At 56.9% G+C, this 16,378-nt stretch overlaps 1 protein-coding gene across 1 annotated transcript in view; it reads left to right on the plus strand.

Moving 5' to 3' along the window:
- TWIST2 (twist family bHLH transcription factor 2) overlaps window positions 1–14,712 on the plus strand; it is a 52,390-nt gene extending 37,678 nt beyond the window's left edge. Inside the window, exon 2 of the mRNA XM_055587042.1 lies at window positions 14,264–14,712. The gene's annotated coding sequence lies outside the window, so the exon portion shown is untranslated. The remainder of the gene's footprint in view (window positions 1–14,263) is intronic.
- Window positions 14,713–16,378: the final 1,666 nt, after the last annotated feature.

Below are 16,378 nucleotides of genomic sequence, written 5' to 3' on the forward strand. Positions count from 1 at the left end.
CACTGACACACACACAGCTTTCCTTATTCATGGGTCTGTCTCGGCAGCAGAAATTACTGTAGGATATTAGGCTGGAGTCCGAATGGCAAATAAACGCGTTTAAAGTGGGCTGACTATGGAAGGGTGATTCCCTTTAAGGAGCAGTAGCCTTTGGTTTGTTCAGAAGCATGAGATCAGACTTTCAGAGACTGACCTACTTTGCTTTGACCCTAACTCTGCAGTCTCATCTCCTATCTCTGGGTCTTGGCACTGCTGTCTTTCTAATAAAAGTAGTCTTTTCCGACTTGCAAACTGAGGAATACGGTTGCAATCAATGAAAGACTACAGAGGAGTATTTGGTGAGTACACAGGTCTGTGTGGCATGTGGACATCTGTGATTTCCACGAGTGACTGTCAGGCTGACTCGACCAGAAAGGAAGAGATGGGAAGTGTTAGCATGAGTGACCAGAAAGGTACTTTTAAGAAGAGGGCATCCCGTGTCCTCCTTGGGCAGACTCCAGGGCGCAGAGTTGCCCCTTCTCCATCTGCTGTCCACGCCCGGCCACCCCAGGGCTCCTGGCCTCAGCGGAGGAGCCGTGGAGGCACCCTGAGCCATCACGCCCAGGGGAGTGGCTGGGTGTGATTGAAGCCGGCCCTGAATTCCTGCCAACATCTGTGTGGTGGGCCGTTAGGAGCAACGTGAGTGCATGATCTCAACCCCCAAACCATTAAGTCAGCAGCAAACTGGGGACAGAGGTGAGCCCTCTCAGAGAGGAGTGTGGCAGTATGCATGCATGTTTGTATGTGATGTTGGGATATGTGTACCCAGTGCATATACACACAGGTAGGTGGACTATGGTGGCATGTGTGTACACACAAATGCACATACGATCCAAGTACCGAAGGCCTGGAAGCCCCCCGGCCCTGCTCCCCGCCCCTGTCCACTCCACCTGCTGGGTCTGCAGCAGAGCCCCACACACGCTCTGTGCACAATAGACCTTTGTTATACACGGTTGCATTTCAGAGAAACGTCTATTTGTATTTGTACCATCCAATCCGGCCACTCGAGTTGCTCAGCCCATGCTGTATGGTCATCCCGAATCCAGGGGAGCCGGAGCATGTGACCTGAAACGGGGTTCCGTCCCTGGAATGCCAGCCGGCTCATTCATTAACGTTCCCCGCAGACACAAAGTGGGCATCTGTCATATAGCAAGTGTGCACTCACCTGGGCAGATAGAAGCAGCCCGTGCTATAGATGAGAGAGACAGGACCAGGCTGCAGGCTCACAGACCCCAGGCCCCAGCCTTGCAGGACGTCCCCAGGTCAGGCCTGGTCACACCCCCGGGCAGAGGTCAGCGCCTCCCATCAGGGCATCCAGGGAGGGGGTTCGTTTATTTTCAAATGCTTCACTGCAAGAGCCCTCAGCTTAGGAAGAGGCTCCGAAGAACCAGCTGTTCCACAAAGCCTTTAAAATAGAGGCGCCCCTGGGTCACTGCACAGCCTAGGATGGGCTGTACCGCTGAGGTCTGATGGCAGAAGCGTGTGTGCCCGGCGGTCACTTCTCATTCCTGTCACTTTCTGTGGAAAGACGCTGGGTAGGAAAATACAGAATAATTCAGGGTTTTCTTTTTTTTCTATTCCAAAATATTTTAAAAACACAGTCTATTCCGTAGGATTTGAGTCTTCTATAATTTATAAATGTGGGATTTCAGTCCAGGAAAATTGAATTTTTAAAAATTGAGCAATAATGAGCATATTTCTGTGTCTCCATCCTTGGCCCCAGGGGCCGCGAGCTGTCCGGGACAAGGGCGTGACCCAGAACTATCTCGTGGAAGCCAAGGCTGAGAAGGCCCCCCTCCCGGCATCGGTCCCCCAGAACCCACCCTTCCCAGACCGGACTGCTCAGCCCCGCAGTGACAGTCAGCAGTGGGGAAGTTACCAGTGGCCTGGTAAGAGTCTCACACTCAGGGAAGCAATTCAGACAAAGACTAGGACCGCATGATGGCGCTTACTGTGGAATCTGAAAAAGTGATAGAAATGAACTTATTTCCAGAAGAGAAGCAGGCTCTTAGTTAGGGAAAGCCACCTTATGGTTGCCAAAGGGGAAAGTAGGGCGGGGTAAGTTAGGCGTTTGGGATTCACAGACACACACAGACATATATTAATATGTGTACGTGAAACCCACAGCCCACCAGGACACACTGGATAGCACAGGGAACTATACTCAGTATCTTGTGAGAACCTGTAATGGAAAAGAATCGGAGAAAGACCGAATATATCTGTGTATCGCCGAATCACTTTGCTGGTCAACTGAAATTAGCGCAGCATGGCATGTCAGCAACCACTCAGTTTAAAGAGTCTGTTGCCCACATGCACAAGCCCTTCCAGGTTCCGTGGACCTTTGTCTGTTCAGCAGACAGAAGAGCCCTTAAATTTGTGTATTGTGAAATTAGAAGTTTGAATCTCAAATCTAATCGTTGGGAATTGGGCTCTTTGTTGGAAGGAGAGTGATGGATGACTTTGTTTTGGAGAAATTATCTAACACATTTCCCAGAGGCAGCAGCAGCTCCAGGTTCTTTGAAGATCAGCAGAGTAACCGTGACTGATAGCTCAGCTGGTAAAGAATCTGCCTGCAAGGCAGGAGACCTGGGTTCAATCCCTGGGTTGGGAAGATCCCCTGGAGAAGGGATAGGCTACCCACTCCAGTATTCTTGGGCTTCACTTGTGGCTCAGCTGGTGAAGAATCCTCCTGCAATGCGGGAGACCTGGGTTCAATCCCTGGGTTGGGAAGATCCCCTGGAGAAGGGATAGGCTACCCACTCCAGTATTCTTGGGCTTCACTTGTGGCTCAGCTGGTGAAGAATCCTCCTGCAATGCGGGAGACCTGGGTTCAATCCCTGGGTTGGGAAGATCCCCTGGAGAAGGGATAGGCTACCCACTCCAGTATTCTGGCCTGGAGAATTCCATGGACGCTCAAAGAGTTGGACAGGACTGAGCGACTTTCACAATCACACGCACACACACACACACACACGTATCTGGAGGGCTGGGACCCCCGGCTGGTGCTCCTCAGCCAACAACAGAGCCCCCTGTTAATGCCCCGAGGACCCCACTTCCTTGCTGCCAGGAACTCGAGTGTCTGTACAAGCGAGGGTGTTGGCTTCCCCACCAGCAGGAGGCCACGGTCATGAGCAGCATGTGGAAGCTAAGGGATAAGACAGGGTGGGAGCCATGGGCCTGGGGTCACCCTCTCGCTGGGGGGCTGGCGGCTGCCAGGGAAGAGTGGCCAGTCCAGAACCCCCAGTTCTCAGTGTCTGCACTGCTCTGGCTCTCTGCGTTTGCCCTGAGACACATGAACACCTGTCCTGCAGGCCCACCAGGTAGGTGTCTTTCAGTCAGAGTTAGTGACCACCGGGGGCAGGGACCGGGCTGTGCAGATGGGGCTGTCACCATGCACACCTTTCCTCTGGACCCAGGCCTGGCCTCCACCCGGAGGGGCAGGGCTGGCTGCTCACAGCCGCCTGGCCGGTCCGGCCCGGGGTCACTCACTCACCCTGCCCCGCTTCTCTGAGCTCATCTTACCCAAACGCCTGAGGGCCTTTCGTGCTTAAGTGAGGACCCGTTCACTTCTGTCCTGTCTTTCTCTCTCTCTTTTATGGCCGTGCCCAGAGGCATGCAGGATCTTAGTTCCTCGACCAGGAACTGAACCTGTGCCCCCTGGTCCCTGCAGTGGAAGCGAGGTGTCTTAACCGTAGGATTACCAGGAAAATCCCTGGTCGATTTCTAAGTATGATGTTTCCCAGCAGAGATCAGTTGTATTCAGGTGGTGCTAAAGCTTGAGAATAGGAAATGGGCTCAGAGCACTCGAGTCCAGAGCTTGGGAAGCAGAAGGGGTGGGTTGGCCAAGCCCCCGACTTCTCCCCAGCACCTGGGGTATCCCCATGCCCAGAAGGACACCCTCCTGCCAGGAGCCCCTGTGTGCTATTGGTTTGTCCACATCCATCGCCAGACTCAGGGCTCCCAGAGACGGGTCCGACTGGGGACTGGGTTACAGTAGGAGTCTTCCTGCTGCTTTCCTGGGTTTTGTTTTTTTCCTGGGTTTGCACGCCTTGGCACATAATGTTTCAAACGTAGCAGGTTTTTTCTTGGTGGTTGGAAGAAAGAGTGTCCAGTAAAATAAATCAAGGTGAAGCTATTTCTGTAAACCATTTTGCATTTTAAAAATTGCCTGCTCTTCTGAGATTCGTCTGGGAACTGAAGGCCTGCAGTAGTCAGGGAGAGGTTGTCATCACAGCCGACGTGTTCCTGGAAACAGTTTTCTGTCCCCCATTTTCATCATTCATGGGAAATGTTCTTCAGCGTTTTCCAGGCTGAGCTCCCCTGAAAGCGATGGGGCAGCGGCCTCTTCAAACAGCGGGGGTCTCGGTTTCCTTCCCAGCTCTGGCTCCTCTGCTCTGACCCCAGCGGGTCACACGGTGTGTTTACGTGGACGATGTGGGAACAAGAGCAGAATCGCCTGTGGAGAGCCAGGTCCTGGCACGCCCTGTTCCTTCCAACATGCAGAAGACTGCTCCTAGCCAGTCCCGCTCACCTGGGGACTCCGAGGGCCAGGTGAAAATCGTAGCTCTCTGCTGCGATGTGGTCCTCCCGCCAGGAGGGGGCACTGCTGGCCAGCTGCGCACACTTGTTCAGTCGCTCAGTCGAGTCCGACTCTTTACGACCCCATGAACTGCAGCACGCCAGGCCTCCCTATCCATCACCAGCTCCCGGAGTCCACCCAAACTCATGTCCATTGAGTTGGTGATGCCATCCAACCATCTCATCCTCTGTTGCCCGCTTCTCCTCCCGCCTTCAGTTTTTCCCAGTATCAGGGTCTTTTCAAATGAGTCAGTTCTTTCCATCAGGTGGCCAAAGTATTGGAGCTTCAGCTTCAGTGTCAGTCCTTCCAATGAATATTCAGGGCCGATTTCCTTTAGGATGGACCAGTTGGATCTCTTTGCAGTCCAAGGGACTCGAAGAGTCTTCTTGAGAAGACTTCTTACAGAAGATTCAAGCTCAGCCCCACGTGTTCCCTGAACATGTGACCCTAAAAGCCCGTGTCCCCTGGTTCTGTCCCCGACAGGGTGCACAGGAATGGAGAAGGGTGCCTGGTTTGGGATCCAGAGGCCTGGTTCAAATCCTGGCAAAGCAAGGTGCCCTCATCACTTCCAAGGGGAGGGTCTTTCTCCCAAGTCTGAGGCCCCCAGCCCTCTCCTGGGGCCGGAGCCGCGCATCCTGCAGGCTGAACTTGACCTTCAGGGAATCCTGAGACCACCCGCTGCTCACAAGACTAGGAAACAGACCTAGTCTTAGGCTTCTTCTCCCCTGACCCCCGTTTAGTTCCTGGCATCACGGCCCCTCCTGGGGCCCAGTCTGTAGCCCCGGCCGCCTCACCTCTGGCCGACTCTCTGCAGCTGCTGGGTCTCCCTGGAGTCCTTGGCCCCTTCCTCCTGGACAGCAGCAGGGGCCCTGCTGGGCTCCTTCCCCATCAGGCCTCCTTGGGGCCTCCCCACCACAATCTCTGGAAAGCCCAACTCGTCTTGTGGGGCGCTCCTCCCTGTCCACTCCCTCCCCACTGCCCCGTGGGGTCCTGCCCACCTCTGACCCCCAGAGCTGCCTTTCCGTCACCCCCAGTCCTCCCCACCCTCCAGCCCACCTGTCCGTGCCTGTGTGCCCTCGCCTCCACCCACAAGACCCTCCCCCTTCCTGCTCAAGACCAGGCTTCCTGAAGACCCAGCACCAGCCCCTGACTCTCTGAAGAGCTCCCAAAGCCTGGAAACTTGAGCTTTGCTTCCTCTCTGCTTTCACTCTGTGCCATTATAGGTTTACTTGTGTTATAACATTTCCCATGGGCATATGTGTTCAGTGACCTCAGTCGTGTCCAACTCTTTGTGCCCCCGTGGACTGCAGCCCTCCAGGCTCCTCTGTCCATGGGATTCTCCGGGCAAGAACACTGGAGTGGTTGCCACGCCCTCCTCCAGGGGATCTTCCCTTCCAGGGATCGAACCTAGGTCTGTTACGTCGCCTGCACTGGTAGGTGAGTTCTTTACCACTAGCGCCACCTGGGAAACCCCAACATTTCATATATTTTTGTATAATCATTGATATTTATATGTTTGTATTTTTTAAGTGAGGGCTTCACAGGTAGCTCAAACAGTAAAGAATCTGCCTGCGAGGCAGGAGATCTGGGTTTGATCACCTGGTCAGGAAGATCCCCTGGAAGAGGGTGTGGCAACCACTCCAGTATTCTTGCCTGGAGAATCCCATGGACAGAGGAGCCTGGCGGGCTACAGTCCTTGGGGTCGCAAAGAGTCGGACACGACTGAGCGACTTTCACTGAAATAATCGGAGACCTTTATGTACCTTTATTATACCTTCATTAGAACACACTGCAGTTTGTGATGATGTCTGTCTGTCCCCAAGTGAACCGTGAGCTGGCTGGAAGCAGGGACCAGGAGCCGCTGACCGTCACACGGCAGTGTCAGCAGAACGCGTGGCGTCAGAACCTTCAGTTAATGTTCTCTCGAGCGGGTGCCGCTGTCACGAGGACGCTTGTGCTTCCGCACCCTCACTTGTCAAACACGCAAAGACATTTATTAAGTCGGTACCCGCAGGTTTGGACCCGCGTGAAGGGTGTCATGGGAATGAAGTTGGCAGTGGGTGGGGGAGGGTTTCTGACCCAGGGCTTAGCTGACCCGAGTTCTGTGGGTGATTCCACACCCGCCCCACCCGGTGACCTGGGGTAAGTCACCCCCAGGATCCTTCTGGTCACCTCTGAAACGATGCCCCTGGATGACCGCCTCTAAAGGCACTTGCTGCACCTCCAGGCTGAAAGGGGGCACCTGCAGGGTGGGTGTCTGTTCCCCTCTCTTCCACTTGGGAGTTTTATGCAGAAGCTGGATGCAGTGGCATCTGAAGAAATGCTGGTTTACTGGTTAAAGTAGTTCCAGGTCGGAAGGCCGTGTACCAGGAAGAGACTGCGCCCTCCTTGTCTGCTGACTTACTCCCTCTCTGTCTCTGAAATGTGGGAGGACCCTTGGCAGTGTCTTGTGACTCATGGAGAAGAAATGGGACGGCCTCCCTCGGAGGCAGGCTGCACGGGGTAGTGCTGAGGGTGGGTCGGCGGGGACCCGGGGCCTTCTTGCTGCAGCTCCCGGGGGAGCTGGGCTGGCCTTGAGGAGGCACGGGCCGCCGGGGTGGGCTCCACAGGGTGGGCCTCTCCAGGCCTGGACGCTGGGAAGCAGCCAGCGGGAGGGAGCTGCTGGGGCGCCCAGAGGCAAGCTCGCCCCCTCCCCAGCCTGTTCTCAGGGTGATCTCCCCTTGGCAGACAGGCCACTCCAGACGCAGTCAGCCTGAGTCACTGAGGCCAAGTCCAGGGAGAGGATGAGGGGGAGAGACAGAGAGAGAGAGCATACGCAGCTCCGGTTCTAAGTGGATGTGAAGTTCTCACTGCCTGCAAGAGCAAGGCCAACAGCTCGCCTGCGAGCACCAGGGAGCCATAGAAGTTCCCTGGCATCATAAACACGGCCATTCCAGAGGGGAATCCTCTTTCTCACAGGTGGTGGACGGGCTGGGCTCAGTCGTCTGAGTCCCGGAGTTTGGACAGAGGGGTCCTCACCCCCCTTCACCCTCCCACTGACCCCAGACCCTGAGCAGGGCAGGGGCCCCAGGCAAATAGGGCCTGCAAGCTGGGGGCTTGTCTGGGAGGCTGAGAGGGGACAGAGAGCCCCTGGGGGGTCCGAGGTCACCAGCACAGACGGGCAAGGTCCCTCTGGAGCCCACAGCCTGCGCTGGGGTCGGAGTGGTGGTCCTGAGTGTCACCCTGGAGCTGGACACACAGATCCTGGAATCTTTGTGGCCCCAGCAGAGCTGAGCAGAGTGGCCAGGGCCCGAGCTTCTCTGCAGAGGAGCAGAAGCCCTTACTCCTGCCAGGAGTCCTAAGAGCTTCGAGGTGTGGTCAGGGGATCCCACCAACCCAGCCAATCCTGAGTGAGCAGGCCTGTTCAGAGGGGATGGGCCGGCCCCCGGCCCAGAAACTTGGGGTCTTAGCTCTGGCCCCGTATGCTGCCAACTGGCTGATGGCTGGGCTAAGGAGACTCACGTGGCCATGGCCTCGTCCCCCTCTCTGACAGGGGCCTGCAGAGAGAGACCGGGGTGTCCTGCCTCTTAAAGCCACTGCCTGGTTCAGGGGCCACTTGCAGCCCCTTCAAGGGTAGGGAGGACAGGGAGAGGGAGTGAGGCAGTGTTCTTACAGGCCGGGTGCTTTTTGATTTCCATTTGCTGGAAGAGGAAGCAGGCTTTGCTTTTGTCCCTCCTTGGCCCACCATCATCTCACAGGAATGTGTCCTTAAACATCTCTGAGAACCAAGTCGGACCTGCAGAGAGTGGCTTACGGCCTGCTTCTGCCCTGCTAGGCGTGGGTTCTCAAGCAGTAGCGGGATTAGTTCCGTTTTGTCATTCGGCATGGCCGTTTCTCTACGCTTCCGCCCCTCTGGCCTTCCAGCCAGGAGAGGTGCCCAGAGGTCGCAGGGAGGAGGGGGCCCGAAAGGCAGGACGCCCCACCTCTGAGCCACCCTTGCCCGCCCAGCACCCAACAAGGGCAGCCGGACCCCCGGCCTCTTTGATGACCCAGGGGAGCCCACCCCGATCCCGGCCCCAAAGGGGCGGTGCTGTTTACCGCCTGCCCGCTTTCCTGTTAGGGAGGCCAGATCGGAGCTTGATGCCAGGAGCCCGGGCTTCCCATTCTCTCCCATGGAAGCAGAGCACCTATCTCCTCGCATCCCTGGACAAATGTATCACAGAGACGGCCTTGGGGCAGACACGCGGCCCTAGGGCTGAGCTTTGCTCTGGCCGCCCACTGACCCTGCCCATCCCAGTCTGTCCAGGAGCAGGCAAGGAGGCGTGCAGAGCCTGCTGCACCCGGGTCCCTGTGGTCTCTTAGAGGCCTTACCCAGCAGGAAGAACAGAACCCGGCCAGATCAGTGGGTGACCCTCAGACCCCCCCCGGGGGCCCGTCACTGGCACCCTGCTGCCTGCCTGTTCAGGTGGGTGATCATCGAAGTACAATCACAGCTGGACATGGGTTGGCTGCATGGCTGTGTCGCGGGTGGGCCCCAGGGGTCTCTGGGTCTGGAACTCTCAGGCAGGATTTCAGCGGTGGGCACAACCTCGAGGCCTGGCTGCCCATGGTGGGCCCTGCCCCCAACAGGGAGCATCACGATGCCCAAGTTCTTGCTCTCCACCCAGCCATGTGCCCCTGGCAAGCCTCTGCCCATCCCAACTGCGGTCTAATCTCTGAACAGGGATGCAGGTGATACAGGCTGGGCACCCCCATCCAGTTCTCCCTGCTCGAGGAGCTCTCCAAAGAGCAGCGATTTTGCCTGAGTGCAGGTGCTGAGTCCTCGGTCTGGGGCAAGGCCTGCCCTCTGCACTTCTCACAGGCTTCTGTGTGCTGGTGCCACCGCGGCTGGTCTCGAGGAGAGATGCTTAGGATGCTCGGGAGTCCGAGCACTTTATGTCAGGAGGGCACTGCAGGGAGCACGAATGTCACACCCGGGTGACCGACACACCTGGGCTTTCAAACTGTGGCACTGGGGAAGACTCTTGAGAGTCTCTTGGACAGGAAGGAGATCAAACCAGTCCATCTGAAAGGAAGTCAGTCCTGAATATTTATTAGAAGAACTGATGATGAAGCAGAAACTCCAATACTTTGGCCACCTGATGCAAAGAACCAACTCATTGGAAAAGACCCTGATGCTGGGAAAGATTGAAGGTGGAAACAGAAGGGGACGATAGAGGATGAGATGGTTGGATGGGATCACCGACTCAATGGACATGAGGTTGGGTAAACTCTGGGAGTTGGTGATGGACAGGGAGGCCTGGCGTGCTGCAGTCCGTGGGGTTGCAAAGAGTTGGACACGACTGAGCGACTCAACAACACCACACCTGGCTGACCGTCTCCTCTGCTGTCGGTCTGATTTCTTCACTGGAGTCCCTTTTTCAGCAGGTATTTATTGAGCACCTACTGTATGCCAGGTGCCACAGTAGACCCTAGGGACCTGGCTGGGGAAAAGACGGTGCCCAGCCCCCTCGGAATTACAAGAGCGTTGAGCACAGCATCTTGTCTGCTTGTCTGATTTGCAGCGGGGAGACTGTTAGGTCAGTCGTCACCGTGCCTGCAGAGACAGAGCCCAGACTGCTTTTCATCCAGATGGGGGACGTTTCCTAGCAGTGTTTCCCAGAAATGGCGTTGGAGAGGGGCACTTTCTGAGGACTTCAGTGCCTCACCTTTCTTCTCCTTTCTGGGGGTCTGCAGATTCTTGGGGAGCAGCGCTCCAGGGACACCACCCTTCTCCGTCAAACCTCTGGGGGGCCTGGGATGGTCAGTTAGCAAGTGGTGTGAGCACGGGGCCCATGACCCCAGTCCGGCCGGGTCTTCTTATGCCTGGAGGCCTGTGGGAATTTCTCTCCAGCCTTAGGATCCAGAACTTTCTGTGTGCTGTGGCTCGGTTGCCCGTCTCGTTGGGTGTCCTTTCCAGAGCTGGGTGTTCCTTCTAACCTGAAGCCCCGGTCTTTCCTGAGCGCGGGACCCTCCCCTCTGGATCTCGTGTGTGATAGCGTACGCTCCCTCCTTTGCACATGCCTTGTCTTTTGGCTGAGATGCTGGGAGACTCCAGGGGTCAGTCTCCAATTTAGGAATGGTTTCTCGTCAGTGTCTGTCTTGCTATTTTGCTTCTATTCTGTCCGTGATTTCCTGGAGCTCTTCCCTTGTTTCCTGTTGCTCCTTCTCTTTCAAAGCAGAGTGTCCCTGTTTCATCTTCACACGCTCCCCTGGCTTCTCCCGAGATGGTAATTTCCGCTTGTTTGAGGGTTTGGTCCCTGTTCATGGGGCCGTGTGTGTGCGTGCGTGCGTGCGTGCGCACGTGTGTGTGTGCGTGCATGTGTGTGTGTGTGCGCACATGCGTGTGTGTGTGTGCATGTGTGTGTGTGTGTTGCTCAGCAAGGCCGTTTCTGATCTGTGGCCCTCAGTCCCCTATTGTGAATCATCATTTGTTTTCTACCCGTATTGATGGCACATTTTGTTGGTTCTCTCCTTCCAAACCGCTCTTGGGAGCTGTGTTCAGGTGGTCAGGAGGCTGGGTCCAGGCTCGGTGAGGGGCCAGAGGGCCCCAGCTGAAGGACAGTGCTAGACAGACCCCCAGAGGCAGGAGGACCAACCTGCGCAGACTGGGTGAGACCCGCCAGGGTGGGGGGCAGCTGTCAGCCTTTCCACCATTGGGCCTATTCCTGCCTGTCTCCCCTGGCACCTCCCACCCCCACCCCAGCGTCCGTGGGAGCCCAGGAGTTGAGGGTCTTTGTTTTAGGTGCAGTGAGTGGGAGGAGGGAAGAGTTGTGGCAGTGGGAGCAGCCTGGCCCCTTCCGTGGGTGCCGGGGTCCATGGAGGTGAAGAGGCCTCTACTTTTTACTCGGAAGGGGCAGTGAGAGCTGGAGCAGTGCCCTGGAGGTCTTCTCAGTGACACGGCCCACAGCCACAGCCCTGGACTTCGGAGAGCAGCTCCTGGCCTCCTGACCCCCTTTCTAGCCTTCAGTGTCCCGCTGGCAGCCTTTTTTGGCAGCTCTGACAAAAGTCAGGGTATTTTGTCCTTTTCCTTCTGGTTGCAGAGTCTTAGCTACACTTCCTGTAAAAAAGTTGCCATTGTCTAGGTTGAGCTCTAGTTGTTTATCAGCACGTTTATCCTCCCTTGATGCACTTCTCGGATCCATGCCTGGGCTTTTTAAACAACTAGCAGCATTCTTGGCACATGAAAGGTGCTCAATGCCTGTTGGAAAGAGGGCTGGATAGATGGATGGGTGGGTGGATGGATGGATGGGAGGAAGGGTGGATGATGGATGGTGGGTGGTTGGGGAGATAGATGGAAGGGAGAGTGGATGGAAGGGAGGAGAGAAGGATGATGGATGGATGGATGGTGGGTGGATGGATGGTGGATGGATGGATGGTGGATGGATGGATGGATGGATGGATGGTGGATGGATGGTGGGTGGGTGGATGGATGGATGGTGGGTGGATGGTGGGTGGATGGATGAATGGTTGGATGGATGGATGGTGGGTGGATGGATGGGTGGATGGATGGTGGATGGTTGGATGAATGGATGGATGGATGGATGATAGATGGATGAGTGGATGGATGGTGGATGGTTGGATGAGTGGATGGATGGTGGGTGGATGGTTGGATGAATGGATGGATGGTGGGTGGATGGTGGGTGGATGGATGGGTGGATAGAAAGAAGGAAGAAAGGAAGGGAGGGAGAGAGGGAGGAAGGAAGGGAAGAACCTGGGTGGAGGGATGGGTGGGTGGGGATCAATGAATGAACGGAAGACCCTAGAATGAGTGCTTCCCCCTTAAGCCCACCTGCGTCTCTTTCTGGAGAACTTTTGGCGTGCCCCTCCCCATGTCAGGCCCTCGGGACACAGATTGGAGTAAGACCCTCTGCTGCTTCTCAGTGCCCTGTGGTCTGGCCTGGGTGAGAGAGGAGGGCGCCCACCCTCTCAGTCCAGCTGCCGCCTGGCCTCTCCACCTGCCCCCCTTCTGGACCGGGCAGACTGAGGCTGGCTGAGCTGTGCACAGGATGCACGCACGGTTTTGGGTGGCTGTCCCACGTAGGAGGCAGTCGGGGCCCCAGCTGCCTCACATTTGTGGCTGAGAGCGCCGCCCACGTGAGCAGACCCAGCCAGGGTCAGGGTGACATCAAGGGGGCGGGCCCGGGGGCCCTCAGCCAGGAAAACTAATGAACCTGCCGCTTGCTCCTGCCTGAGCCCCAGGCCCCACGGGCGTGTGGCGTGAACCCCGAAACCCACACTGCTCAGGGCGGCCCTGCCGTCCTGGCTTCCACGGATGATGCTGTTCCCCTTGGAGGGCTGGTGAGGCTCATATATCAAAACCTGTTGTAATGACTTCCTCCCGCGGAGGAAGGCTTCCATTTAGCTTTCTCTAGCTGCCCCCCTTATTAATTATCTAATTACAACCACATTGTCCGAGAGAGCAGCCTTTGACTTTCTGCCCAGGACCACTTTAAACGACTGACATACTTGGAGTGCTCAGAACTTGGAAAAAAGGAGTGCGTGTGTGTCTCCAGGTGCTGGGGCTCAGGGAGGCAGGGTCTTAACGCTTGCAGGGGTTTGTCCGGATACAGTCAAGGGTCCCAGAGCCCCCTGAGCTACAGGACCTCAGTGTGGAGCCCAGGCTCCAGCGGAGGGCGGGGCACATCCCTGCTGCTGCTGCCTACTGCCCAGCAGGGTCAGACCACACACACACACACACACACACACACACACACACACGCACGAGTGAAGTGTGAGTCAGCCCACCAGCCACGCCCAGGCCCCTCTTCTGGTTGAGACGCCTCACTTGACTAGTGCAAGGTGATAAGAGTGGGGGAACTCAGTGAGATACATGTGGGACCTCCCTATACATTCTTTTTGCAGCTGTCTGTGAATGTATGGTTATTTCAAAAGCACAGGTTTAAGGACTGACCTGGTGGTCCACTGGTTTAGAATCTGCCTTGCAATGCAGGGGACTCAGGTTCGGTCCCTGGTCGGGCAACTAAGCCCACCCACCACTGCTGCTGAGCCCGTGCGCTGCAGCTCAGATCCAAGCAGTGTAAGTAAAGAAGCGCATTTTTTTAAAAAGCTCGGGTTTCAACAGTCATCTCCCTCTGCCAGCCCCGACTCCACGGCCGCCCCGTTGCTCTGCATCCTCACTCCCCGCCCCCACCACGGCTGGCTTTGCTCTCACCGTGACCTCGCAGGCCCAACAGTCACCTCACCGTAACCCCCTTCCCTTTCCAGGGGGGCACTGTTTTTGTCCACAGGAGCCCGCCTAGGGGCAGCTCCTCCATGGGGCGGCAGCAGCCTGCGGGGCACCGTGCAGGACGAGGCTCTGGTGGGCGCAGGAGACAGGGCATCCGGCCCTTGGGGTCTGGGAGTGGCAGCAGAGGGTGGAGGTGGGGAGAGAGGGAGCCCTCTGGGCCGGGCCTGGGTCCCTGGGGGCAGCGGCCTGCAGGTGCCTGGTGGCCCTGACCACGGCCGCCTGTCCAGCTCCTGCCGGGAGGATGGGGCAGGCAAGTATCAGAGCAGCTCGCAGCAGTCCCGTCCCGTCGCGGGAAGGCCACGGGGTGAAACGGCCACGCAGCCCCGGGACGCGAGGGCTGCGGCGGCTTCTCAACCTCCCTGTACCTTGTCTTCCAGACTCGCTTGCGGGGCTGAGCGCAACTGGCATCTGGGAACGTCGGAGTCTGCAACTTCTGAAACCCGAACGACCTCCAGGAAGCCCCCCTGCCCCATCATCTCGGCGCTTCCGCACGGCGTCCAGACAAGGGCCCAGCGGCAGCCCCCCTGGACCACGCGGCCTCTGCCCCCGAGACGCCCCTGCCCAGGAAGTGGCGCTCATGGTCCGTCTCGCCGGTCCATCTCTCACGGTCCATCTCACCGGATAGCTCATGGTGCCATCCTCGCCGCTGTTTGAGAGTGTTCATAGACCCAAACCTGGGTTCTGGTTTTTTTTATTTTTATTTTTTAAGGGGGCGGGGATTGATTCTGAAGATTGCTGAATTCAGGAACACATTTACAAGGATTTTGATTTTGTATTTCCCTCTAAGTGCCTTTTTTTTTTTAGTGTATATTTTTACAAAAATAAACCAGAAATGCCTTCCTGTACATTCTGTTTCAACTGGACCAAGGCTCTTAACAAAGGAACCTCGAGCTACACTCCCCACCCCCGACCCCAGCCTCTGCATGACTGTCTCAAGTTAGCCTGGAATTCTCACCTCTCCCCTTTCTCTTCCTCCATGATTCGCTCAGCTAATCATTTTTTTTTTAATATTTTCTGTTTCAGTGTATATGTTGCTTATTTGTTTTATTTATTGAGATGTCTTTAACGAGCTCAGTGACTGCAGCGTGGCTGTGTATACTGCTCCCTCCCAGGAACAATAAAGACGTCCCTGCAGCCCCCGTCTTCCGTCTCTTCTCTACACTGCAGCCTGAGCACGGCCTGAGAACCTTGGAACCAGTTGCAAAAATAACAGTCGCGTCACTTTAAAGGGGACCAGCAGGGATGTGAGACGTGTTAGGCTGTGTGTGACCGTAGAACTTTCTAGAACCACCGGTGCTGATGTGGCTGAGCGTGTTCAGCACGCCCAGGTCTGGGAAAGCTGGCCTCAGCCCCTCCATGTGCCCGTCTGCTACCCCCAACCCCCGTCAGCCACCCATCCTATGTCCTACCTCCGCGGTCCGAGGTCATTGCCAGCCAAGGCCAGCCCTGCAGAGCCTCCCCAGGTGGAATTCCTTGCCTGCCCTGGACACGACCTCCGTGCCCACTTAACGTTTATCTCCTGGTGGGTCACTGTCTACTCTGTGTGCCTTCGGTTTCCCTGATGACGAATTCCACGGCAGCTGTCCCGCCCCCTGCAGCCCGGTCCGTGCGGCTGGGTGAGGGTGAGGGTACTATGCCTGTGAGTTCAGGTAAGGAGGGAGCCTTGGGGCAGAGGCCCCACGGAGGCCACGGTCTGCAGCCAAGAAGGAGACTGTGGCCCGGGCAGGCAGGGGGACGGTGCAGACACGCTCCACGTTGGGCAGGAAGTCCCACTCCCCACCTGCTGGCCTCCTTACTGTGTCCGCGGGCATCAGTAGGAGCTGGGGTGACGCCCAGGTAAAGGGTTTCTGGCTGGGGAGCTGCAAGTCCCCTGCTCACCACCCTGAGGCTCCAGAAGCATGGCTCGTGGGGGACAGCTGGTACCTGGCTCAGCTGGATGGAGCTGTCCATGGGTGAGAGGCCATGCAGACAGGGTTCTGGAGACTGGGGTCTGGGCCAGAACATGGTGGACCCTGAACCTTCTCACCCCAGTCTTTACTCCTGTTCCCACAAGAAAGGAAGGCGCTCCAGAGATGCCCGCCTGTCCTCAACTTCCATCACTTTGCTGGCTCCTAGAAGTGACCTTGGTGTGGCGCCCTGCAGCCCGAGCCCCAGGGGCCGCTGCATACAGCAAACACAGACAGCTGCATACACATACACACGCACCTGGACTCCTTGCTGAGGCCTTGGAAGGCAGAGCTGCTGTCTTGGCAGTGAAGTCCCGCCCTGTCCTGTGCTGTCCTGCAGGGTCCTTGAGGCCTTTGGAGGTCATGAAGACTGCGAAGGTCACGGTCGTTCCCCGGGGGCTGATAGAGACATGCCAGATCAAATCATCGGAAACTTACGGGTGGGGTGGCCACAGAGAACGTTCTTGATTTCCGAACCGCAGAGTCCACGCCCCCTCCTCCTAGAGCTGGAGGGGTATCTTTCATCCCTGCAGACTGACCAGCCCC

Source organism: Bubalus kerabau, chromosome 6 (genome assembly GCF_029407905.1).
Source record: "Bubalus kerabau isolate K-KA32 ecotype Philippines breed swamp buffalo chromosome 6, PCC_UOA_SB_1v2, whole genome shotgun sequence".
Taxonomy (NCBI): Eukaryota; Metazoa; Chordata; class Mammalia; order Artiodactyla; family Bovidae; genus Bubalus; species Bubalus kerabau.